Raw genomic sequence first — 27,623 nt, forward strand, 5'->3', positions numbered from 1 at the left:
AAAGTGGTGGTTGGTGTCACTGTAGATGACACAGTAGAGGTTGGTGTTCCTGACGATGACACAGTGGTAGTTGGTGTTACTGACGATGACAAAGTGGAGGTTGGTATCACTGTAGATGACATAGTGGAGGTTGGTGTCACTGTAGATGACAAAGTGGAGGTTGGTGTCACCGTAGATGACACAGTAGAGGTTGGTGTCACTGTAGATGACACAGTGGAGGTTGGTGTCACTGTAGATGACACAGTGGAGGTTGGTGTCACTGTAGATGTCACAGTGGAGGTTGTTGTCACTGTAGATGACACAGTTGAGGTTGGTGTTGCTGTAGATGACAAAGTGGAGGTTGGTGTCACTGTAGATGACACAGTGGAGGTTGGCGTCACTGTAGATGACACAGTGGAGGTTGGTGTCACTGTAGATGACACAGTGGAGGTTGGTGTCACTGTAGATGACAAAGTGGATGTTGGTGTCACTGTAGATGACAAAGTGGTGGTTGGTGTCACTGTAGATGACACAGTAGAGGTTGGTGTTCCTGACGATGACACAGTGGTAGTTGGTGTTACTGACGATGACAAAGTGGAGGTTGGTATCACTGTAGATGACATAGTGGAGGTTGGTGTCACTGTAGATGACAAAGTGGAGGTTGGTGTCACCGTAGATGACACAGTAGAGGTTGGTGTCACTGTAGATGACACAGTGGAGGTTGGTGTCACTGTAGATGACACAGTGGAGGTTGGTGTCACTGTAGATGACAAAGTGAAGGTTGGTGTCACTGTAGATGACACAGTGGAGGTTGGTGTCACTGTAGATGTCACAGTGGAGGTTGTTGTCACTGTAGATGACAAAGTGATGGTTGGTGTCACTGTAGATGACACAGTGGAGGTTGGTGTCACTGTAGATGACAAAGTGGAGGTTGGTGTTACTGTAGATGACAAAGTGGTGCTTGGTGTCACTGAAGATGACAAAGTGGAGGTTGGTGTCACTGTAGATGACACAGTAGAGGTTGGTGTTACTGTAGATGACAGAGTGGAGGTTGGTGTCACTGTAGATGACAAAGTGGAGGTTGGTGTCAATGTAGATGACACAGTGGAGGTTGGTGTCACTGTAGATGACAAAGTGGTGCTTGGTGTCACTGTAGATGACACAGTAGAGGTAGGTGTTGCTGTAGATGACACAGTGGAGGTTGGTGCCACTGTAGATGACAAAGTGGAGGTTAGTGTTACTGACGATGACACAGTGGAGGTTTGTGTCACTGTAGATGACACAGTGGAGGTTGGTGTCACTGTAGATGACAAAGTGGATGTTGGTGTCACTGTAGATGACAAAGTGGTGGTTGGTGTCACTGTAGATGACACAGTGGAGGTTGGTGTCACTGTAGATGGCAAAGTGGAGGTTGGTGTCACTGTAGATGACACAGTGGAGGTTGGTGTCACTGTAGATGACAAAGTGGATGTTGGTGTTACTTGAGTTGACACAGTTGAGGTTGGTGTCACTGTAGATGACACAGTGGAGGTTGGTGTCACTGTAGATGACACAGTGGAGGTTGGTGTCACTGTAGATGACAAAGTGGAGGTTGGTGTCACTGTAGATGACACAGTGGAGGTTGGTGTCACTGTAGATGTCACAGTGGAGGTTGTTGTCACTGTAGATGACACAGTTGAGGTTGGTGTCACTGTAGATGACAAAGTGGAGGTTGGTGTCACTGTAGATGACACAGTGGAGGTTGGCGTCACTGTAGATGACACAGTGGAGGTTGGTGTCACTGTAGATGACAAAGTGGAGGTTGGTGTTACTGTAGATGACAAAGTGGTGGTTTCTGTCACTGTAGATGAAGCAGTTGTGCTAGGCGCTGTCGTCATTGTAGTAGTAGTTGTTTGCGTTAACGATGTTGAAACTGAAATAAGTTTATACATAAATTGATGAAATATTTGTTATCGCATTTCGAAAACCGATGCTTAATTTATAAGTAAACTTGATTTTTTTTTTAGATCGTTTTTTCCTATAATTTCCTATGATATTAATCCTCGTAATACGCGTCTGTGTAATAACATTACCAAAGAACATGTTTAATTCATAAACTGTACGTTACACAATACAAAAGAGTCAGTAAGAAAATGTATGTTATACCACATTTGAGCTTCGCATTTTTAAAACTTTTAATTAGAGTATTATAAGGGCGTTTTTTCCAGAGCAATATGTTTCATAGGCATTTCGTTCTATTTATTTAATTCATCCTATTTGTTTTCCTTCAAATATTTACTTATTATTTATTGATCTATCACATTTCAGTCTTTTTGATTTACTTAGGATTTAAATTATTTATTTGCTTAGGTATGTATTCATTTTTTTTATTTAGTTATTCAATTATTCATGCATTTATTAATTTTATTTGTTTTGCCATTTTTTCTATAGGTTCTATAAATGGTATTTGTCTTCTGCTTACCTTGCAATAATATTACCGTCATGAAAATGAAGAGCGCCATCAACGACGGTCTTCTTCTGCCGCTGAGTTCCATCGTGGCAGTTATTCTTTTAGACCTTTTGAATGAATAAATGAACGAATGAAAGGACGAATCTGTGAATAAGTGAATCAATGATTTATTAATTTATTAATTAATATTTTAGAATTATGGTATTATTAAGTTACAAATGTCAGCATGAGAATATTGAAAGTGATTTTGTTTCCCCTTCAATTTATAGCACGACTACTTTTAACTTTTAAGCAAACATTACTCGTCGAAATCAAAGAGACTTCGAACGTTTCATTTAGGACCTCTGCTTTATTAGCTCCTGTCGTGCTCCCATAGGTTTGTTGTATGTGTTATCAGAGAAATTGTTCGGGCGGGGAGATGCACTGTTCGGTTTTGAGTCGGGCGAACAAACTTCATTAAGTATTCATTCGGACTGTGATTCAACTTTTGGAAACGTCCCCCTCTCAAAAACTGAAATTGAAGCTCTTATTGAAAGAATATGTTTTGACTAATACGTGATCATACAAATTTTGCCGAGAAACCGCCTACTAATTGATATATTTGGTAAATTATTATATCTATTTGGACCTGATAGATATAACGCACGTGTCGCGCACGTGTGCGTAGTCCCATATACATCTTTCTGTGTACAGTGCATGCTTGTAACTTTACCAAGAATTATGCTAAATGATCAACCTTTTCTGATCGATTCCACAACGTTTCTTTCACAATTCGATCACATGACCATAACTGGTATTTATCTTTAAACTGATATTGTCCCATTCTAAATTCTCTCACTCTCTTGGAACTGTCACCTTCAACCAGGGGCAGCCGAGCGACTTCCAAAGTGGGGGGGGGGGGCACCAACAAAAAAGGGCACTTTCTGGGAAAAAAAAGAGCACCTACATTGGGAAATCTCAAAGCGAAAATATACAATTTTTTAGACATTGGTATATACCCCTACATTGTGATTACATTATCAGGGATGATTTCATTATTTGTTTCTCTTCATACAATCATACAAGATATGGCTTAAGCATCATAGTGTACAGTTGGGTGTATTGTCTTAATATGCATTTACGAGCGAGCGAAGCGAGCGACAAAATTTTTAAAGATCTGTGAGGTCGCAGTGCGAACAATTACATCTTATAAAGAGGAAAAAGCCAATCGTGATGGGGTTATAAGCACATTCTCATAACGGAAGACTGAAAAGACCTTTCATAAGTAACATAATTATATCATCTTTAAATGCGAGCGAGCGCAGCGAGCGAACTTTGGGGGAAATTGCTCTTAGTCGCTTTAAATAATGGGCGCGTTTAATGATTACATGAAAAGGGGGCAATTATCGAAAGGGATAAGACACTTATTAGAAAAGAAAAGGAGCACGTGTCAAAGTACAAAGGATAATTATAAGAGGTGAAAATGAGGCATTTTTTCATCTGAAAAGAGGCTCTCACTAGTGATGAAAAAGATGCGTTTACGAAAATGGTAAATAGGCATTTTGTTGACGGAAAAGGGGCACCCATCAGATTTTGATAGGGGCATTTATAAGAGGTGAAAAGGGGATAGGTCCCTTATTAGAAAGAAAAAGGGGCACGTTTCATTATTAAAAAGGGAATTATCAGACTTGAAAAGGGGCACTGACCAGATATTGAAAGGGTCACTTATGAAAATGTAAAAGGGGCACTTATAATAAAGGAAAATGTGCATTTGTTGAATGAGAAGGGGGCACCGTTCAGATTTTTAAAAAGGGCAGTTATGAGAAGGGGAGGGAGCTCTTTTCTTTTTAATGGAGGCACTTATCATAAGGAAAAGGGGCACTTATTAGAAAAGGAAAGGGGTAGTTATGAAAAGGGGAAGGAGGTCTCTCTTTTTAATGGGGGCACTTTTCATAAGGAAAAGGGGCACTTATTTGAAAATAAAAGGGGCACATTTTAAAATGAAAGGTGTGCTCATCCGAGTTTAAAAAAGGAGTAGTTATTAAAAGGAGAAGGGGCACTTCTTACAAAGGAAAAAAGGGGCAGTTGTCAAAGTAAAAGAAGCACCTCTCAGTTTTGAATAGGGCAATTATCAGAGGTGAAGGGGGCACTTATCAAAAGTGAAAAGGGGCACTTCTTGTACGTAAGAGGTACTTACTAGAGATTAAAAATGGCACTTATTCAAGATAATTTCAAGATTTATGAGAATGGAAAATGGACATTAATTGCAAAGGAAAATGGAAACATGTCGAAGGAAAAGGGGCACGTGTCAAAAATGAAAAGCGCACTCGTCAGAGGTGAAAAGGGGGAAGGGGCACGTTTACTAAGTAATAGGGGCACTTGTCAAAGTAAAAGGGGCACTTTTCCTATGTAAAAAGGGGCACCCCGGGAGGGCCGCCTCTGCCTTTAACTAGTCCCCTTCTGGTACCCGATCAATCCCTGATAAAAGATCGGGAAGGAATCTTGCGAGCATGTTTGAAAGATCACATCCAGACAAATTCTGGAACCCGACAATGAACAGACAGCAGGCCGACAACCGCGATAACAGAACGACATAAACGACCCCTGTCGACATCACACAGATTTTATCAGTTTATGGTCGACGGGCTTGGGTCGGCCTGGAGGTGCATGTGAATGACGTATAAGTCACACTAGCGCTTCGACCGGTCACCGACACCCACTGAATGGGAGTTAGTTGTCAGTAACTACTAACATATTTAAACCCCTTGTAAATATGATGATTTTTGTGTTTTTGTAACTCAAGAATGAAAATTGGACTGGTTAAATTATAAAGGCGTTTGTTAAATACTTTTAGATGTAAGTTTGTAATACTTCAAATTCTCAACAACAACAAAAAAAAATTCACATACTTCAACAATTACAAATAGTCGTTTAAAGTATGAATAATTTGTTTTGTAGAGTATTTCTTTAAACATATTCCGAATAAGTGATCATCAAACGTCTATGCACTAAACGTTAATCCCCCAAAGGTTCTTTCCTTGATAAACATGGGGGAGGGGTGTTTCACAAAGATCCTAAGTTTAATTTATCTCTAAGTTGGACTTTAAATTGATGAAAAGCCGTTAGCATCTCTGAAAATATTTTGTAAAAGTTATTTTAAAAGGCATAAAATGTTGATTCAAATCATTCATATTTTCTATTATCCTAGGATATTTCGTTTTCGTGATGTGGAATTTATGAAAACTCTAAAATACTTGAATTTTTGCTTTGGAATATATTTTATTGGAAAGCTACAAATGGCTCTCTATAATGTTTAACTCCAACTTTCAGTTTAGTTAGACTTGGGATCTTTGTGAAACACCTCCCTGGTCCAGGCGCGGATCCAGGATTTTCCAATAGGGGGGGCCGGAAATTCGAAATTCGCGCAGACCATTATTTAAACTTACCAATAATGACAAGGTCATATTAGAAGCACTGTACTTTAATAGTGTACTGGTACCTACAAACGGGCACAATTATTTTGGAAAGGGGACAAAAAAGTTTCAAAAATCCAAAAAAATGTCAGCTTCAGAGGGGGGCACATCACCCCTCAGACTCCCTCTTAACGTATTAACCGAATCGCACGAATCTAGGTAAAAAAAAAATCAGCTTCAGAGCTAGAGAGGAACCCCCCCCCCCACACACACACACACACACGCACAGATACACCCCCTGTGCGCGCAAGCGTGAAATTAACGCTGGCGCTAATGCGTAAGCAGGGCGGCGGAGCTATTTCCAAAGTGGAAAGCACCAACAAAAAAGGGCACCTACAAAGCGAAATCTCAAGGCGAAAATATACATTTTTTTAGACATTGGTATATACCCTTTCATTGTGATCCCATTATCAGGGACGATTTCAATATTTGTTTTTCTTTATATATCATACAAGTTATTGCTTAAGCATCACACTTTCGGCTGAGTGTGATTGTCTGAATATTCATTTGCGAGCGAGCAAAGCGAGCGAGAAAAAAATGTAAGATCTGTGAGGTCGCAGAGTGAAAAATTACATCTTTTAAAAAGGAAAAAACCAAATCATGATGGGGTTATAAGCATCACGGAAGACTGAAAAAACATTTGTTTTAAAGTGACATATAATTGTATCATCTATAAATGCGAGCGAGCGAGCAAGCTTTAGGGGAAATTACTCTTAGTCGCTTTAAATTAGTGCAAGACTAATGATGAGCAGGTTAGGGGGCACGTGCCCCCCCCGTGCCCCCCCCCGTGCCTACGTGCCTGATGATGAGGGGTCAAGGGGACACATATCGAAAGGGATAAAGACACTTATTAGAAAAGAAAAGGAGCATGTGTCAAGGTACAAAGAGTAATTATCAAGGTTTAAACTGGGCACTTCTTACACCTGAAAGGAGGCACTCACCAGAAATGAGATTGGGCACTTATGAGTATGGGAAATGGGCATTTGTCGACGGAAAAGGGGCATCCATCAGAAATTGATTTATCAGAGGTGAAAAGGGGCATTTATGAAAAGGGGATAGGTCCCTTAATAGAAAGGAAAAGGGGCACGATTCAAAATAAAAGGGCAGTTAGCAAAGGTGAAAATGGGCACTCATCATAGATGAAAAGAGTACCTATCAGGAGGGGAAGGGGTACTTTTCAAAGTAAAACGAGCATCTCTCAGATTTGAATAGGGGCAATTATCGAAGGTGAAGAGCGCACTGAAGTGAAAAGAATTAACTTCTCATATATGAAAATGGTCATTTACCAGAGATGAAAAGGGACACTTTTTATTTATGAAGGGCCTCATTTTTCTAAATAGCCCTTATCAGATAGGAAAGGGGGCACATGTGTTGATGAAATGTGCGCTTATCCGAGTTAAAAAGGGGAAGGGGCACTTCTTTACAAAGTAAAAGTGGCCCTTTGGGGAGGGGGGTACTTGAAGAGTGGGGCGAACTTTGCCCCCTACCCCTGCCACCCGCCCCATCATCTGAAAATCCAAAATGATGTTGTAGGGGCCGGGCGCGGCTTTATCATGAGTGCTTTTATGTGAACCTCTTTTTTTATAAATATATTATGCTGGATTCCGACCCAGATTGCACACTCTAAAATGATAGTATGATCATCCCCAATACGCTTGTAGTTCACGTATGCACCCCTTCCTCCTAATTCGTCGTTACCGTCACTGCCATTTACGTATGGCCGGCCGGCGTATTTTTATTTACACGCTAGGCTAGCGAGGGGAATTTCTCGATTAATTCCAATGAACATCCAGGAGAAAGTTTTCTTAACTTTTTCTTGAAACACTTGAACGGTTATGGAAACTGTTTGTGTTTCTAATCTCCAAATATTAATATTATTCTGCATCAAATATAAAACATTGATTTCTACTGTGATATGTAAAGGCACGAACTTACGTTAATACATACACATAATTTGTTTGTAACCAAGAACTTGGGTGCACCATGGTAATACATTTTAACAAACACATCAACATGTTACCTAGACAACTCATCACCATAGCCATTGTAAAACCATATATTAATGATACATGTAAAATATAGATTGAAGCAATTCTCGTCGATTGGCTGTATCCTGAGTGTGATTTATATAATGGATTTTGAGTAACATTTGCATCTACCTGTAGTTGAAGAATAGATACAGTGTATAACATCAATTAAGTTGGAGTTCAATTGGAAGGAAGTAACGAGGAATATTAAAGCAAGGGAGACTGGGAGATGAGGAAAGCAGGAAGTTAGAAATTGAGATGGTGTGTGTGTGTGTATTGGGTTTTTACAGACGTGTATCAATCAGATATGATTATTTACGTCTGGGACCGACCTTTAAACGTCACCATCCGAAAGACGTGACTCAGTTTCGAACCTGCGTCCTCGGCTGAATCAGTTTGTAACTTCCACTTTTTAGCTGGATTACAGGCGCACGCCACAACGCCTAGAGATTACTCGCGTGATAGCCTTGCATTAATGAATCCTTTATATAATGTTGTCTTGAGAGAAAGTAGACGATTTTTTTTTAATTGGAGATTAGTGCAAGTATTAGATATATTGGAAATAGAATAAATGAGAAATTTATTTTTTATCGAGATCAATACATGGGGGGGGGGGCACCATCAAAAAAGGGCACTTTCTGGAATATAAGGTGCACCTACAAAGGGAAACATCAAAATGTAAATCTACCATATTAAGACATTGATAGACGTACGCGCAACGCATGTCACACACAGAAAAATGAGAAGAAAAGAAAGATTTTTTTTTTTTTTAAAGAAGATAGAGGAAAAGGAGAAAGACAGAGAGAGGGAGAGAGACAGAGAGAGGGAGAGAAAGAAAGAAAGAAAGAAAGAAAAAAAGGAAGAACATGAAACTTAACTTTACACTTAGGCCTACATATTACATTTCCGACTGAGTTGGCTCGACATGTGCTTAAGTAGTCTGCGGACGAAAGTACAACAATACGAAAACAGAAGTTATATGAAATTGTCTTTAAGAGAGAAAGAGAGGATAAATTCTAAAATGAAATGAAAGGGGGTATGTGACTCTCAAGGAGGAAATTACAATTTCTATCGCTCATGACGACTATTTGGAATTTCCTAATTTTGTTTAAAGTTCAAGAACTTCCTGGGGCTCCGCCCCATGCAAGACTCCCGGCAACAGCGAATTATTTACACAATTTCTTGCTGTCTGCTGCCTCGAGATCACTGGAGCGAAGAAAGGTAACATATAGCAAGAATCCCTATTCAGTGAAGAATTTATCCCTTTTATTATTAAAGACTCCCGACAAAGGCTCTCCCCCTGCAAAATTGGAGAGAGTTTTATGTAGTTTAAGCTTCTAACAACCACGCCCGTGGACTTTTTATTATTTACACAAAGGTAAAAGTGTATAGCAAGAATCCCTATTCAGTGAAGGATTTATCCCTTTTATTATTAAAGACTCCCGACAAAGGCTCTCCCCCTGCAAAATTGGAGAGAGTTATATGTAGTTTTAGCTTCTAACAACCACGCCCGTGGACTTCTTATTATTTACACAAAGGTAAAAGTGTATAGCAAGAATCCCTATTCAGTGAAGGATTCATCCTTTTTATGCAGATGCTTCTTCTACCATTCTTGACCAGAAGTGCGTTTCAAACTCAATGATATGGGCATCATCCCATTGAATGTTGTGTCCAGTGTTACGGGTTTGTTTTGCTACTTGCTGCCTAATCTGAGGGCTCTGTTGTGCTCTTTAAAAAGAGGACACAATAGGGGCGGCGCAATTTAAATATCAAGGAATGTATTAGAGTTTATTTCTAAAATGAAATGAAAGGGCTATTTGTAGTAGTAGTAGTAGTAGAATGGTTTTTTATTAGACAACTTCAAAATGGTAGCTCGAAAGCTAAATTACATTGCAAGTTTTACATGTATTAAAAATCATTTCAACAAACTTAGATAATATGGACAAGTACACATAATACACAGTCGGTTAGATCATAACTAATTACATATTCCCTACTTACAAACAAATTGATGAAACAAATAAAATAGATTCGGCGTTCTTTTTTTCTGTAATCATTGTTAAGTGAGGAATATTCATATTTTAAATATAAATTGAGGCTGATTAATGGAGTTATAACAAGTAAGTACTGAAGATTTATTTAACTTCGAACCGTAATGCACATTGAATGTCTATAAAGCTACACAATATATAAGGATTTATCATAGAAACACGATAAAACAATTACCGAAAGGGAGAGAAAAGGTTAGGGAGAGAACGATGTAGAGAGAGAGAGTTAAGTTAGAAAGAAAAATGGGAAGACATGCGAAAGATGGGAGAGGGAGAGGGAAATAGGGAGGGAGTGGAATGAGAAGAATGGAACAGTTGGAACTGTGAAGACATGGAGAAGCGGAATGATGATGAAAGTAAGACGACAAGGAAAAGGCGATTAGAAAGAAATTACAAAGTAAAATACAAAGTTTCCCTTACAGAGAAAAACAGTACAATTTACCAATCATGCATTACTAAGACAATAACATAATATATGCGTAAAAACTTTAAATATGTAAAGACATAGAATGTACATGGGAACGTGCGTAACTATAAAAAATATATTCACTAATTAATCAGTTTGACAGTTAAAAACACAAGTGTATCCATTAATTACAATGTGGATTACATGCACTAATCTTTATGAGTTGATGGGTATAAAGTTGAGCCGTATTAAAAGCAACAAAAGGCATACGATTTGAATAAGAGGTGTGGAATCGGGCAGGAATCAGGGGAATTTATGCGTTGTTGAGTAACCTGGTGAGATATGGGACTGGGCTTTTCCTGTAACGTTCTGTTTTGGACTTAGGTTCTATACAGATACGTGATTTCCGTGTGTTTCTGGTGCTGGCGTTCAGTTTAAACCAGTCTGATTGGTCGGATTTCAGTGCTTTCAGGGCAAACTTGAGACATAGCTCTTCTCGGCGAGCATGGAGAGTTTGAAGCTTGGTCATTGATAGGGCATTTGAATAGGATATGTAATATCTACCTAGTATAATTCTTAATGCCCGTTTTTGAACATTTTCGATCTTGTTGGACTGGGCGATAGTCAATGCTCCGTTCCAGGCAGGGCAGGCATATTCGAGGAGTGGTCTTACAAATCCTATGTAAACTGTAACGAGGTCGTTGGTGGAGGGATAGAAGGCTTTCAGGGATCTTAACATGAAAATGCGGCGGTTAGCACGAGAAACCGTATCCGAAACCTGTACATTCCACTTCAAGGTGTCTTCAATGGTTACTCTAAGGATTTTCACACTGCTAACCTCGTTCAGGGGGACATTATCAATAAGTACTCCTAGTGGGGGTAGTTGGACTTTACTGAAGGACAATCGCATGATTGAACACTTCTTGGTGTTGAGTTTAACGTAATTGTTCTGGCACCAATCTTCTAGAGTGGATAGTGAACGGGAGATATCACGTGGCTGGTTGCGTGCATCGTGCGAGGCGGCAATGGACATGTCGTCGACGTACTTCCAGTGACTCGTTGATGAAGAATCACGCATTCCATCATCAATAAGGGCCAAGAATACAACAGGACCTAGGCGTGTGCCTTGTGGGACGCCAGCATGAATCTTCTTCCAGGGCGAAAGTGAACCATGGTAACGAACACAGGTTTGGCGGTCGGTCAGAAAATCGCAGATCCAAGGAAGAATCGAATGGCGGGCACCAAGATCAATAAGCTTCTTAATCGCGATAGTGTGGTTGACCCGATCGAATGCCTTGCTGAAGTCGGTGCATACTACGGTAGTGGCAGTTCTTGGTGCCTCAGCTGATTTAGCAAGGTAGTTGATTAGGTCGACGATGCAAATGGTAGTTGAGAGGCTCGGTCTGCTTCCATATTGGTGTTTGTCCAAATGAGGGTTAATGTCGCGTAACAGAAGCTTGGTTATAAACAACTCAGCAATTTTGGAAAAGTGGTCGGTGAGGGATATAGGCCTCAGTTTATCCAAAGTTGCAGATGTAGGACCTTTAGGGATGGGGACAATTATTGCCTGTTTCCACTGGGTTGGGACCTTGTTATGTTGATAGGATGCATTTAGTATCCCTGACAGGGGAATTGAGAGTTTGCAATCAAATTCCCGAACGAGGCGTCCAGGAATGCCGTCAGGGCCGCTTGACTTGCCAGGCTTGATCTTCTTCAATTCACTCATGACTTCCCACGGTTGAACATGTGGGGGCGGTGTTTGGGCTGGCAGGTACGATGGTAGGTCTCTCAAATGTAGTTCGGGGATATCAGCGTTAACATTTGCAAAGAATTCATTAATGGCGGTAGCTATTTTCACTGGGTCATTGTCTTCAACAGTCGGAACTCGGATTATGTCTGCTTGCGAATTTGACTTTCAAGAGCGATAAAAACTCTAATCCATCCCTTGAAATTTAAATTGCACTGCCCCCATTCAGTGTGCCATTTTCAAAGAGCACAAAAAGGCTTCAGATTGAAGATTCCATTTCATAAAATTGTCTATAAGAGAGAAAGAGAGTTTATTTCGAGAGAAAAATGAAATGAGAGGGCTATTTGACAAGAGCCCTTTCATTTCATTTTAGAAATAACCTCTCTTCCTCTCTTATAGACAATTTTCTCTCTTGAAAGTCAATAACCCTTTAATTTATTTTAGAAATAACCTCTTTTTTTCTCCTAAAGACAATTTCTTTCTTGAAAAGGCTCTACCAGACCCCTCAAGCTCTGCCACGTTGTATGGATCCATTAGAAAGCAAAATAAGCCCACTCAATAATTGATACATACTAAAACGTCATAGCGATTCATCCAAATAAGAAATCCACGTAAGAGGCATTTTGAATGTTTTAAGAAAATTCTTTCAAATTCCAGGATATTGGGTGTTCTTTTTCAGGAAACTCTATTTAAACGAGTGGAAGCACTGGCGGTTCTGTTTTTTTTTTAAACTGTAACAATTCTCCTTGGATCAGATATAGACCAAAAACAAGCCTCATTATCTTCAGTATACAAGTGTCATTTCGGACCTTACAGCTTTCATAGAAATCGCTTCTGGACCGTCAAAGAAAAAGTTTGAGAACCCCTGGTCTACGCATTATACACATCAGGACCAACTTGACAACTTGACAAAAATTTGAGGGGGGTTCGACCCCCCCCCCTCTGCCTTATCCATCGTTACCGTCACAACCATTTGAGTAGGGCCGGCCCCCTCCTTAATAACGACTCCCAAGCCATCAAGAATGACCCCGTAATTTATAGATTACCATTCTGCCGTTCTTTGGAGGGGCCGGGCGCGGCCTTTTCAGAAGTGTTTCTACACTAACCTTTTCATGCACTCCGGCTTAACATAAACAAGCATGCTAAGATTGTTTTGAAAAGAAGCATAATTTCGACTCAGTTTCGCATAACCTAAAAATAAGAATACGGCCAGTCACCCCCCCCCCCCTCCCCTTAATGCATCCGCCTTCACGCACCCCCTTCCCCTTGTCTTTCCCTTATTCGTCGTTACTGTCACTAATTTTTAGTGCCATTTCGTTGTCTTGCTTTCTCCCCGGCTCCTCTCTTCTTTTTCTTTCCTCTTTTTTGAACTCTCTCTCTCTCTTTTCTTTACTTTTTGTTCTCTTTTCTTTTATCTTCTCCTTTTCCCCCTTTTTTTCCTTCTTTTTTTTCTTCCTCTTTTTTCCTTCTCAATTTTTTTGCTTCGCCAATAGGGGGGGCCGCGGCCGTTTCGGCCCACCCCTGGATCCGCCACTGCTGGTCTATTGCGCAAAGTGAATCGTGTGGAGGGGTGTGGTGACATTTCTCACGGTTTATAAAATAGGTTGAGGCCGACTTGCCTTTGTTATATAGCGAGGAAAAATAACGACCCTATTAAAGAAAAACATTTACATGAGAAGTTTTTTCTTTTGTCCATTACGAAATATCTTTAGGCGGCACAAAGCCGAGTGGTCGAGCCGCGGAACGGTCTCGTCACAGGGAGGTCCCGGGTTCAAAACCAAGTCGAAGCGCTATTGCCATTTGGTAGGCATTAATCCTGATTGCCAAGTCCTTCGGAGAGGATTTAAAGACTTCAAAGACTTGTAAAGACTGGTTGATTACTTACAAGCATACACATGATTTCTTAGCAGTTCGGGTAAAACAATCTAACAGACAAATCGGCCTTTCTCTGCATAATGATATACCATTAAACATGCTTTCTTATCGTATCTTTCGTGTTTGCTAAAATAGATATTTTCTAATCAATTTCATACAAATGTGTAAATCAATTAAATAACAATTTCATTTGCCCCTTCTTCTGCAGACAAATCATTATATTTAACACATTCATGTAGAAGTGTCTTGGTCTAGAACGTGGTTTCTCAAAAAAATATGACGGTCTATTCAATTCAATTCAATTCAAATAAACATTTATTTTCTTCCATTCAATTTGACAACATTTTTTTGACATCTGTTAAAGCAATACAATTTATAAATAGGAACATATTAAATATAATTAAAGAACTTGTATTACAAGGAAGAAGGCGCGAAACCCGATAAGCAAAGCTTGTAATGGGTACGCCCGAATACACAAATACAATTATACATTATAAATGGAAGAAAGGAAAAAAGGGAAAGGCAAAGAGGAGAGGAGGATAGAGAGCTTGGAGAAAGAGAAAAGAAGAGAGGAAACAAGAGGACTGCAACATAGTATCAATGGAGTGTATGGCATGCATAAACAACATAATGGCAAGATATAGGTAAAGAGTATAGTGTTGAAATATTTGACTGAAAACCGTAAGGTCCAAAACACGGGAAGCCACAAAACAATATACAATAATGAGTGCTGGAAAGCCGGGCACGACTCAAAATTATTGTGCTCAATTTTTGTTTCAGACTTAAACAATATACTCCTATATTTTACAGCAATGACTCTTGCATACTGAAGATGATCAAACTTGTTTATGTCTATATCTGATCCAAAGAAAATTGACCACCTGTGCTTTCAGTCGTTTAAATCGAGGTTCCTAAAAAGGACATCCAAATTTCCAGGTTTTTGATGGAATTTTCTCAAAACTTTCAAAATGCCTCCTACGTGGATTTGTTATTAGGATGAATTGCTATGGGGAGACCAATATCGAACGCCTTGTCGCACAGTACCAGATCAGGAACTTTCAAATTTAAATTTAACGAGCTAGCGATACTTTATTCTTTATTAAAGGGATCGTTTAACAATGTTAAATCTGAGATGCACGGTCCTACGTGTTATCAGTGATCAAGAAGTTACTCGAAAAGTAAAAATCTTTGAGTGACCGTTTTTACCATACTAGTTTTCCCCAAATAGACTATAGTGTTATGAAAACCGTTTGGCAAACGCAAAATTTGATTTCGATTTTCAATCATAAATATCTTGATAATCAGAAAGGCGATCGGCTTGTAATTATCATTGCAGCATGAGCTAAATCAAGGATTTTTTTAAAGGATCAAAGTTACCGGATCCCTTAAGGGGTGAAACTATACATTGCTCAGCGGCGGGTCCGGGATTGTTCAAAGGATGGGGGGGGGGGGGGGGGTCGAAGCCAACGGGTGCGCGAAGCACACAGTGACTGCAATCGAGCGTAAACGCTAGCCCTTCTTGGTCGGGTCCAATGGCAAAGCACAAAGCCGGGTACAGAAGACGTTTATATATGGGACATGATGTCCCTGTTTAAACATATCACACTGTATACATATAATCGTGAAGAAAAAGGTCTAGAAACAGGTTCTGAAGTGCAAACACATACATTCAGAACCCGAAGAAGGCCTCACAAGCCGAAAGCTCGTAATAAACTTGTTAAGTACAGCTACGTCTCACGTTTCTAGACCTTTTTCTTCACGCCTACATATTCTGGAACACCCGTTGTCATAGTCCTGTAGAAATTTTTCAGACCTGGAAAAGTAGATAAGTACAAGGTTGTTTTTGTTGATTCATGTTCTAGATGGGTATTGAAGTAAATTCAGCTTGGTTACCAGCTCGGCAACCTTGATCAACTTTTTTATAGCCTAATTAGCATAATCATCTAATGATCATATGTGCAATATGTAATAGTGTTGCTAATCTCAATCTAGGAAGCCTGAAAACATGGGTAATACGATTTTTCAAGGGTTTTCTATGACGAGGAATTCATTTATGACACCAGTTTTTATTTTTAAGTAATGCAATTGTCTTAAATAGCATAATTAGCATAATGAGCTAATTATAGGATATGTTCAATATATGGACTTCATTGTCATTGTTTATCTATAAAGCCTGAAAATGGTGCAATTCATCATTGTTAATCACTTTTGAAAGACGACACATTAATTTCATGTGGGTATAGTATAATTTGCCAAATTAGCATAACAATCCAATAAGCATATATGCGCAATTTTGTAGGCCTAATAATGTTGCTAATCTCAATCCAGGAAGCCTGAAAACATAGATAATACGACTTTTCAAGAGCTTTCTATGAAGCTTTCTATCCTTGTCATGGAAAATCCTTGAAAAATCACAATATGAATGTTTTCAGGCTTCCTGGATTAAGATTAGCAACCTTATTACATACTGCACAAATATATGCTTATTAGATTATATGCTAATTAGGCTAATTATACTACATATACATGGAATATCTTCTCATGAATTAATGATTATTCTTTCAAAAGTGATTTACAATGTTGCATTGCACCATTTTAAGGCTTTATAGACAAACACTGACAATGAAGTCCATGTATTGTACATATTATGCTAATTATGCTATTTAAGACAATTGTATTACTTAAAAATAAAAGTTGGTGTCATAAATGAATTCCTTGTCATATAAAACCTTTGAAAAGTCGTATTATCCATGTTTCCATGCTCCCTGGATTGAGAGTAGCAACATTATCACAAATTGCACATATGCTAATTAGATGATTATGCTAATATGGCTATAAAAAAGTTGCTCAAGGTTGCCAAGCTGGCAACCAAGCTGAAATTACTTCAATACCCATCTAGAACACGAATCAACAAAAAAACCTTGTACTTATCAACTTTTCCAGGTCATGTACATGGTCTATGGTACCGTCTACTGGACTATTGTGGGAAGAAGAAGTAGGGGAAGAAGGAGGATACTTTGGATGGACAGTCTACGGAAATTGTTGGAAGAGAGAGGAGTGAAAGAACTGGGAGTGGTACTAATACAGAAGGCTAGGAGCCGAGGGTTGTGGAACAGCATGATCGCCAAAAGAGAGAGAGAGAGAGAGAGAGAGAGAGATAACAATTGACGGGAGTGGTTGTTAGAAGCTTAAACTACATAGACCTCACACTCTCTCAAATTATATACAACAAACGTTGATGCAGGCAATCCACATAACCTGGGCTGTGGTTTGGTTTCCATCCTATCTAGTACGTTGCCTGCCCGTTACTGTCTCTTTTTTCTGTCCTCTCTTCATTTATTTTTCCTTTACCTCTCTTTTTCTCTTTTACCATTTCCCGCCTTCTCTTTATTTTGAAAGCTAAACAAATATAATGATAAAATGGTGAAAATGTTCACTATTCAGGATTTATTACATTCCTTCGTGGGTTTTTTAAATTTTCTTTAAATTTCCTTTAAAATTCCTTGACACTCTCAAAGTTCTTCATTCTCCTTAGAATAAGGCATTTGGAGACTCTCTCCCAGGCGTACCGGGTTGGCTTGCCCGGTCCTGTAACGGATGCGAAGCGCGGTCCAGACTGTAAGAAGCCGTGGTCTAAAAGATACGTCACCGGATTGTAGATCACGTGGTTTGCGTTTAGAGTCTCGCCGCGACACTAATGTCCTTTGGCAAAACATTAATCTACATTTGCCACCCTCCACCCAGGTGATGCAAACGGATACCCGGTAGTAAGAAATTCCTTGAATGCTTTAGCGCCTTATTATGGCAGCTAAGCTAATAAGTGGGTAATAATATGATACCTTGTATTAAACGCAGTAGAGTATATTCATATATATTAGCTGCGCTATATACATTGACCTATTATTAGTAGTAGTAAAAACAACGCACAAACACGAAAATGGGCAATTTAATGTCATTCCACAAATTTCATTCAACCGTTCAATGCCCAAATGAAACCGAACGGAATAAGAAAATACATTGCAATGCATTGTAAACTTATCATCAAGTTGGTTTGAAGTAAGGATATATAAGACGTATTTAACTATCATCATCAATAGTGATCTGTCAGTTTATGACAGGTTCAGTGACCCAATCAAAATTGTATATCAAGTGTCTCTCTAAGTTCTTCGGTCTTGAGCCATCGGTTTGATAATTACTTTTTGATAATTTCTTTGCCTAAACATTGTGGATTCAGAGCATGAAATAACATTTGCGAAGGTAGTGTGGGAATATAAAGCTTGTTGAGTCACTCAACTTGATTTCATGATTAAAGTTAAAGACCAGTTATGGTCATGCTATTGCATTGTGAAAGAAACGTTGTGGAATCGATCAGAAAAGGTTGATCATCTATCATATAAGTAAATTGCTGTGTACTGCAAGGTTCTGGAATCATCAAAATGATAAGAAATGTGGCCCAGTCTTGGTAAAGTTACATGCACTGTACACAGAAAGATGAATATGGGACTACCCGACACGTGCGCGACACGTTCGTTATATCTATCAGGTCCAAATAGATATAAAAATTTGCCAAATATATCAATTGGTAGGCGTTTCTCGGCAAAATGTGTATGATCACGTATTAGTCAAAACCTGTTCTCTCACATGATTGGTAATAAGAACTTCCATTTAATTTTTTTGAGATGGGGGTGAGGGGGGGGGGGGGCGTTTCCAAAACTGGCCTTTACCTTTAAGACAAGCCTCACACAACTCTTTCCCACTCACTGTAGTCACCCGAAGAATCTTAAGTGTTTTGAATTGATGCAAAATTCATATCATTGCGAAGAGGAAGCCTTATTACTGATCAAATATAACAACTTCCCTCGTCAAAATATGTTTTGGGCCAGCGGTAATAATCTCTCAAAAAATGTAATTTTGAGATCCAGATTTTCTGCCTTCGGCGGGCCTCCGTAGAGCTTCGAGATTCGTGACGTCACATGCGAGACACAGCTAGCCAAAAAATTGCATTTCATGCCTTTCCATGATATCTATATGATTTTTCAGCAAATTATTCGTGTTCTTCAGGAGAAAATATTTTCATCCATATATAATTTGTTTGTCGTCAATTTACTTACGGTCACTAGTTCAAGGCAATATTTAACGCCATGGAATTCGATGCAACTATTAAAAGTCTGGTCAGGTAATACCTTTTCAACCTACGACGCACAGCCAAGGAAAAATTATAAGACCCATGAAAGCTTACTAAAGCTTTAATTTTTGTGATGAGAGGAATAAAGTACCATGAAAAGATAACAGAAACGTACATTCGCTGTGGAATGGTATTAATTCAAGAGACTGTAAAGAAAACAGGCATAAACCTTAATGTAATAGGAGCACTTTTGTCCAGGGCTGGTAAGTTAAAGCATATTTGTCCTAGTTTGGTCGGGAGGGTTTAAACCTCCCTGCATGGTACCTGAAAGGTGGTTATCTCATCAAATCTTAAGAATCTTAATCGTAAACTGGACAGTCTCCTTCCCTTTACACCGCGCTCAATGAGATGAACAGTGTACAACTAATAAAGATAGGATATTCTTTCTGCTGTCTCCCTTTGTTTGAAATAACAACCAACATGGCACCGACTTCGAGACCTGCGAAGAAAAGGAAAGTTTCTGATGAAGGCAGAAACTTTAAATCAGATTGGTCTCTGATTTATTTCTTCATAGAAGAGAAAGTTGAACCACTTTGCCTCATTTGTCACCAGAGGATGTAATGAAGGTTAACAACATAGCAGAAAAGTGCAAGCCCAAGAAATCACACTAAAAAAGTAAGCCTGATTTTATTTCCACTGCTTTTGTTGTTTGCTTGTTTATTTATGCAAAATTGCAGGTGTGTACCCGTATTGTATGAGTGTTTTTTTTTTTGGGGGGGGGTGGAGAAGACTACCTACGGCCCGCCAAGTTATGCCAATCGTTTGCTGTGGCCCGCGAGCTTTGGAAGGTTGGCTCTAGATGGTTTAATATTGCCAGTAAACCTTCCATTTACTGCAACTGATAAGCTTGTATTACCTAAAACCATATAAAGGCAAACATTACATATATTCCTACGAGTCAAAAGCTCGTAGTAAATTATTATAAATATTTCCTTTATAGATAATTTAAGTGTCCTTTCTCAAATGCCCCCTTCAAACTTAAGAACTAGATCATTTACTTCGGACCTAAATTCTGAATAGAATCCCAAGCTTAAACCATAGACCATCCTACAATCATGACCCTAATAAAGCTTTATTAGGGTCACAATATTGTTATCGCCCCAGTAGTCTCTTCAATGCAACGAGCCCTTCGCATATATCCGCTTCATTACTATTCAGGCCTGGTGGTTTTACTCCTGCAGTATATTGATCTATTAGCTCTTCATTACACTCAATTGACCTATAAAGTCTTGAGTAAAAGCAGGGCTCCCACTTAGCCGAGTTGGAGCCTCGAGTTGTGGCGAGCTGGCGCAAGCTTATGGCTAGCCGTTTTATCATTAAAACATATTTCTTGATATCAAGAATTCAATTCTTAATATCACGAAATCTAATTCTTGATATCAAGAATTACCAACGCTTTACAACGTAAAATTATTTCTTGATATCAAGAAATATGTTTTAATGATAAAAACGGCTTGCCATAAGCTTGCGCCAGCTCGCCACAATTTGAGGCTCCAATTCGGCTAAGTGGGAGCCCTGCTTAAGACTCTGTCCTTGTCGTACCCCAACTTTCACAATCCTTAAACTTGAGATAAATTGTTTTGCACCCTTTTTTGTTAAAGTAAAACAACATTGGAATAACTTTCCCCTTCTTCAAACTGAGCTACCCTTGCTCTAACTCTACCTCTATCACATGTATTTGTTAGACGTATTTAAATATTCTGTTTGACACTATTCAACTCTTCTTCTTGTTCTTCGTTCCATTGCATACTTGAGCGTGCAATATTTCACATTTTTTTTCAAATAAATCTTTCCTTTCATTTCGTTTCTGATTTTTGTTGTTGCAAACATAATGGTATAATCACGATTTTTTTTTAAATAACATATATCCCACACATGCTGCGAACTAATGTCTGTCCTATGTTCAAATGCCTCCAGCATGCAACTCCTTCGATGAGCTACAGTCGTATTCTTGATGCTGGATACAACAATATTTTGATTCAGGATAAAATGCATTTTTGATTCAGGATATAAAACAAACATACGCTGCCTTCTTTTCGAGGTACTGGTTAAAAATATGGAATTCAGCTCTTGCCAATAGTTTGTACCAGACCCTCTAAAGACAGTATATATTTATATAATATATATATATATATATATATATATATATATATATATATATATATATATATATATTATTATTATTATTATAATCATTACCATCATCGTCATGATCACCCTCCTCATTATCATTATCATCATCGTCATCATCATATTCATCATCGACATCATTATCATAATCATTATCATCATCGTCATCATCATATTCATCATCGACATCATCATCATCCTCATTATCATAATCATTATCATCGTCATCGTCATCGTCATCACCATCATCATCATCAGCAGCATCGTCATCCTCATTATCATTATCATCATCGTCATCATCATCATCGTCATCATCACCACTGTCAATAATCAAGTACTTACCTTTTTCATTTACAGACGAACAGACGAGGGGATACTCGATCATGAAAAGTGTCCAATCTTCACAATCTATTAGCCGCGCATTTCTCTTCGGTATTAATTCCACAACCTGCAAGAAGTTACACAAACCCCGTGAAAAATATCCGTCAATATAGTAATGCCTCTCCGTGATAGCGTCCAAGATAAATGATTTCCTCAAGTTTGCACTCAAACTTATCCTTAAAGTTTATACTTAAAAAGTTCACCTTTATCTCCTTAAACTAAGTTTACATTTCTCGTCCGCTGTTCTATGCTAGTTTAGACAGTTCTGCTTTTGAACGGTAGAAAGTCTTTTTTCATCTCACTTTTTACAATATATCTCTATATTTCTCAGAGCATTGACCAAACTTGCCGGTTGGGTGCGTTACAACGCCCTGGTGCTTGAACTAATTTGGGTATTGTAAAGTTATTTGTAGGAGCCTTTCTCCTGAGTCTGCGCACGTAATGGGTGTGTGCAATTTCACACGGTCATGAAATAATTTTGATAGAGAATCACGGCGGGATAGACAATGAGCCGTGGTTTCTCATGCATGGCGTATTACGTCAAGACCTTGCCACACCCATTGGTAGATGCCGAAGAGAAAGATTTCTCTTTCTTCTTCTTTTATTCAGTTTTTAAAATGATAATGAGGATGACGTTGACGATGATGATGTTACTAATTGATAACAGTAATATCGATATTAATAATAATGATAACAATTAATAACGAGACTAATATTAATGACGATCATGTATTTCTAGGGAATAAATTGCTGACAGTCACTCCATCGGTTCAATTACCAGCGGGACAATTACCCCCTGAAAATCCCCCAGGACAATTAACCCTCCCCCTTACACCCAAGAAAATTTACCCCACTGAAAATTACCCCATTCGAAAATCACTCCCCCCCCCCCCCCACGCGAGGACAATTACCCCCGAATAATGCTTTTATTAAACCAACTTAGAATCAGGGTAGACTTCCCCTTTAATGAACATTGTCCTCGGAGTGGTTGTTCTTGGTTGTCCTTGGGAGAGGGAGATATCTGTCCTAGATGGTATTTTTCAGGGGTGGGGTGTAATTCTCCAAGGGGGTTGTCCTAGGGGGTAATTGTGTTAGGGGGTGGTTGGGGTAGTTTTCCGGGGGTGATTGTCCAGGGGGTAATTGTCCCGCTGGTAATTAGCCTGACTTGGGTGTTATTGCCTAAGGAGTAATTGTCCTGATACGTACCCCCATCACCTCTCTCCTAGGCGGAGTATGGCAAATGTAGATTAATATCTCACCAAAGGACATTAGTGCTGCGATAGAGATTCGAACCCCGTACCTTATGGTTCACAGTCCAGCCACTGGGCCATAGCACTTCTACATTTTTACGAGCTGGGTTATCAAAAGAGAGAGAGTGAGAGATAGAGAGATATATATATAGAGAGAGAGAGAGAGACAGAGACAGACAGAGAGAGAGAGAGAGAGAGAGGGGGGGGGGGGGTTAAGGGAGATGAAGAAAGAAAGAGAAAGAACGACCAGATAAGTAATACACAAAGCTATGAACATTTGAATTTAGGACACAAAGCTCATACATGCAATTGGGTATAGGGAGACAGAGTTGTCAATTATAGTCTCAATTGGATAGCGATCTTCATATCGTTAAAACTTAGTTTTGTTATCGTTTTTTTAGGAACCACAAGAAGTTTTAACAACTTAAAATGTTATAATCGAAACCAGTTTTCTAAACGGAACGAAGAACAAGAAGAAGAGTTGAATAGTGTCAAACAGAATTTAAATGCGTATTACAAATATTCATGTTATAGTGCTAAAGTTATAGCAAGGTTAGCTCAGTTTGAAGAAGGGGAAAGTAAATCCAATTTTGTTTTAGTTTTAGAAAAAAGAAACGGTGCAAAACAATTTATCTCTAGTTTAAGGATTGTGAAAATTTGAGTACGACAAGATCAGAGTCTTAAAGTTCATTGAGAAGTTTTACTCAAGACATGAGTGTAATGAAGAGCTATTTAGATCAATATACTGCAGAAGTAAAAACACCAGGCCTGAATACTAACGAAGCGGATGTTTGCGAAGGGCTCGTTACATTGAAGAGATTACTAGGCGATAACAATCATGAAACCTAATAAAGCGATACGGTTGGATGGTTTAAGCTTGGGATTCTATTCAGAATTTAGGTCCGAAGTAGTTTGAAGGGGGCTTTTGAGAAAGGACATTTTAATTATCTATTAAGGAAAGGAGTTATTACTTTATAACAGTCCATTACTACAATCCATTTAATGGGGAAAATGAGTATGGTCAAACCGCTCACTCAAAGACTTTTACTTTTTTGAGGCACTTCATGATCATTTTGAAGCGCATTTTTTGTAGTACTTCAATATTACACCATACCACATACATTAATTACACGTAGGGCCATGCATCTTAGATTTAACATTCTTAAACGATGCCTTTGATATTGCGATGGTGGCAGATGCAAAGGATGGGAACGTAAGGAACACGGTCAAATCAACAATGTTAAAGGCAAACATTGTCTAGTCAAAAGAATTACGTTCGTTTGTAAGGGCAAGGTTGGCACACAAAGGAAAAGGTATAAAGGGAATTGTTAATGAATTTGAACAGTATAAATCTATTCAGATAATGCAATGCATTTTAGGCAGTGGATAGTGCAGCGAAATTTTGAAATTTGTGTGGAGGTAATTAAAAAGAAACCAAAAAAATACGCGGTTTCGAGAATAATGCCTTCTGCGAGACCGATCTACCGCATTAAAAAAAAACTTATAGTGACATATATTGTATTTAAAATAAAATGTCAAGAAAGATAAATCGGGGATGAAATGCACACACATTATTATAATGGATGATAATATTAAATTTACCGTTGATGTTGAATTTGCCGTTAATAGTAGCTTACATTGAAACGTTGATTTGATTGGCTGATTGATTGCAAACTTACCATCAACGGTAAGTTTTTTATTGGAATGGGGCCTTGGCATCCAAGTATGAGGATTTAGGGGCATGCTGTTGCCGAATTCGAGGCGATCGTTGCTCGAAAAATTGAAATGTATAATACTTGGGGGAGCCAGCCCCAGATCCCTCCACCCCCTTCCCGCACCCCACGTCTATGACTGCAAGACAGAGCAGGATTAATGGGGTGTTTTGATAGACATAATTGGCTTTTTCTTCACTTTTTAAATTGGGCGCAAATTTAGCAAAAACTCTCTTGACGAATTTAGTCAGGTCTGTCCCAAAGTGTCATGTTTGCCTCTTCTTTAACCCTTGGTAGATTGTGGAGCATTTGGAACATAGCAGAATATTGGTATAAAGTGTTAACACAATCATTGATTTGATATTAAATACCGTTAGTCGTCTTCTTAACATTTGAATTAAATTGAAGGAATATATAATAATTCAATTACCTGGTTTGTTTGTTTGTTTTACAGATTTGTTTAAATATTTGCTATAATTATTGAAACATATCTATATAGGATAAAAACATGATCAGCAAAACTGTCCAAATTGCCAATCTGAGGTTCGTATGAATTCAGTTATTTCGTATTTCAAACTTTCATCATTTAGTTTCTCTGATGTTTCTGCTCTGATACAAATGAATTTATTTAAACCGTTAGATTGTCCTTTAAAGGCATCGTTTAACAATGTTAAATCTGAGATGCATACGGGTTATCGGTGTCTGTGATAATGGTGTAATATTGAAGCCCTAAAAAAAAAATGCGCTTTAAAATAATCATGAAGTGCCTCAAAAAAGTAGAAATATTTGAGTGATTCATTTTTTTTTCAGTAGACTGTAGTCTTCTAAAAACCGTTAGGAAAACGAAAAATGAAATTTCGATTTCCAATAATAAATATCTTGATAATCAGGCAGGCGATCGGCTTGTAATGGGATTCCTGACTGACCTAAAGGTTTATAATTATCATTGCAGTATGAGCTTAATCTAGGATTTTGTTTTAGAATCTGAGGCAATGTTTCCGAGTTACTTTAAATCACCTCTCGGGGATTTGAAGCCCGAGAAAAACTTAACTAAAAATAATTGTACCTGTAGCAAAACGATGAGTTAATGAAAGTAATTGCAAAGTTTCAGATTGAAGGACTGTGTGGGGTTTTTTCTCTGCAGGTGAATATCAATGCCCTCAAGTTGTATACAACACATGGTTTTGATAAAACACTGCCAGCTGTAAAAGTCAAATTAAAAAAAATCTAATAACGAATATTGTGCAATCATACTGTTAGGCTAGTTTTCAACTACGATTTGTTTGTGCAACGTTTTGGCGCTTTAACAATTCTTTAGATTTCCATTTTGTAGACCCCCAACAATGCCCTTTAACACATCCGCGGATCCTTTTCATTCTTTCTTCGACTTGCATAATGAGCGCAAAAGAATTGACCAGAGAAAATACAACACGCCCTTTTATCATAACATGACTTCCAACCCCTCAATTGTTCATTTGTTTTGATTTTATTATTGTTATTTTATTTTGTTATTATAATATTTTTTCTCTTCGAGGGGGGGGGGGGGGGGGGGCGGGGACCGATGTCAGATTTTTTTTCTTTCTCTAATTGGGATTTGTAAGCACATCTCGTCGTCTTTTAATTGCCAGTTTTGATAAGCGCATACAGCAAGTGTGATTGGAGCATTCATTTCTCACAGTCAAAAGACATGATTAAACAGCCTTTAAGTTAGTAACAGAAGAATAAGAACACAAAGAGAAAAGGGAGAAGGAGAAAAAGGGAGAAGAAGGAGAGGAAGAAGAAGAGGAAGAAGAAGAGGAAGAAGAAGAGGAAAAAAGAATTAGAAAAAGAAATAAGGATAAGGTTAAGCGAAAGATGAAAAAAAAAAGAAGAAGTAAAAGAAGACGGAGAGAAAAGAGAAGAAGATGATGACGAAGGACCAACAACACAAGAAGAAAGAAATCAACTTTTAACATCATTACGTAAGGTAGTTTTCCTTTTACAAAATATTACGAATTAATTTACAATGGAAATTAATTATACACATGAGACATGTCGATCTTAGTGACGCTTTTTTGCACAATAGGTGAATCTAGTCTCCAGAAGAAGAAAATATATGTTATCTTCTTCTATAAATCCAATAAATATAAGTAACTACATTTGTTTTTTCTTCATTATTATCTTCTTCTTCTTCTTTCTCTCCTCCTTTTCCATTTTCTCTTCGTGTTCTTATTCTATTGTTATTGATCATGTTTTTTTAATTTGAGAAATTAATGCTACAATCACATTGGCTTTGAACTCTTATTGAAACCGGCAATTAAAAGAATGAGGACCTCATGATTATAACATTACAAACTATAATAATAGAAATGAATGCATTGAAGGGAATGAAAGGGGTATGCTTCATGTAACGTTGGACATGCATTATAAACCTTTAACAAATACATACAGGCCTTACAGTCACGTGACCTTCCTGATGTCATTATTCGCACTGGGCGTGTGCTATCTGTGTTGTTGTTGTTGTTGAGTTTATCGGCGCTATCCATCGATTCCGATGATTTCCGCCAGGCTGTGCGTGAGGGCGTCTTGCTCTCACTTCTGCTGCTCTACGTTTCTGTGATTCTAATACTTGCCCAGTGTGTGAGATAAAAATTTACCTTGACCTTTGTTATTGGCGAAGTGCAAGGTTATGGGTGATTAATGTGCTCGTTACTCATTATGTGTTAGTGATTTAATATCAGAACTGGTTGGGACTAATAATATAATGAAGTTTTGGTGTCAATGTACCGAGTTAACGATAAATAATGTGTCTTATATTTTTATAGTATGCGCAGTTAATAATCGGCTGCCATATCTTATTATTTTTATTCAGGCTTTGTATGTCCATCATCTCCTCTCACTATGTTACTTGTATGCATTACAGCATGGAAAGCACAAGAATGATAACGACACAAACATGCTATAATACACTTCTTCTTTTTGTTTCCCCTTATAGTTCTTTAT

At 38.4% G+C, this 27,623-nt stretch overlaps 1 long non-coding RNA gene across 1 annotated transcript; it reads right to left on the reverse strand.

The window, feature by feature from the left end:
- Positions 1–1,724: 1,724 nt before the first annotated feature.
- LOC115920295 lies at positions 1,725–22,123 on the reverse strand. Its single transcript, XR_004062308.1, has 3 exons — positions 21,641–22,123; positions 2,441–2,535; positions 1,725–1,891 (listed from the first exon to the last, which is right to left on the reverse strand). It is a non-coding gene; the product is annotated as an uncharacterized LOC115920295 (long non-coding RNA).
- Between the last annotated feature and the right edge of the window lie 5,500 nt (positions 22,124–27,623).

The sequence above is a fragment of the Strongylocentrotus purpuratus genome, unplaced genomic scaffold (genome assembly GCF_000002235.5).
Source record: "Strongylocentrotus purpuratus isolate Spur 01 unplaced genomic scaffold, Spur_5.0 spur5_scaffold_8, whole genome shotgun sequence".
Classification (NCBI taxonomy): Eukaryota; Metazoa; Echinodermata; class Echinoidea; order Camarodonta; family Strongylocentrotidae; genus Strongylocentrotus; species Strongylocentrotus purpuratus.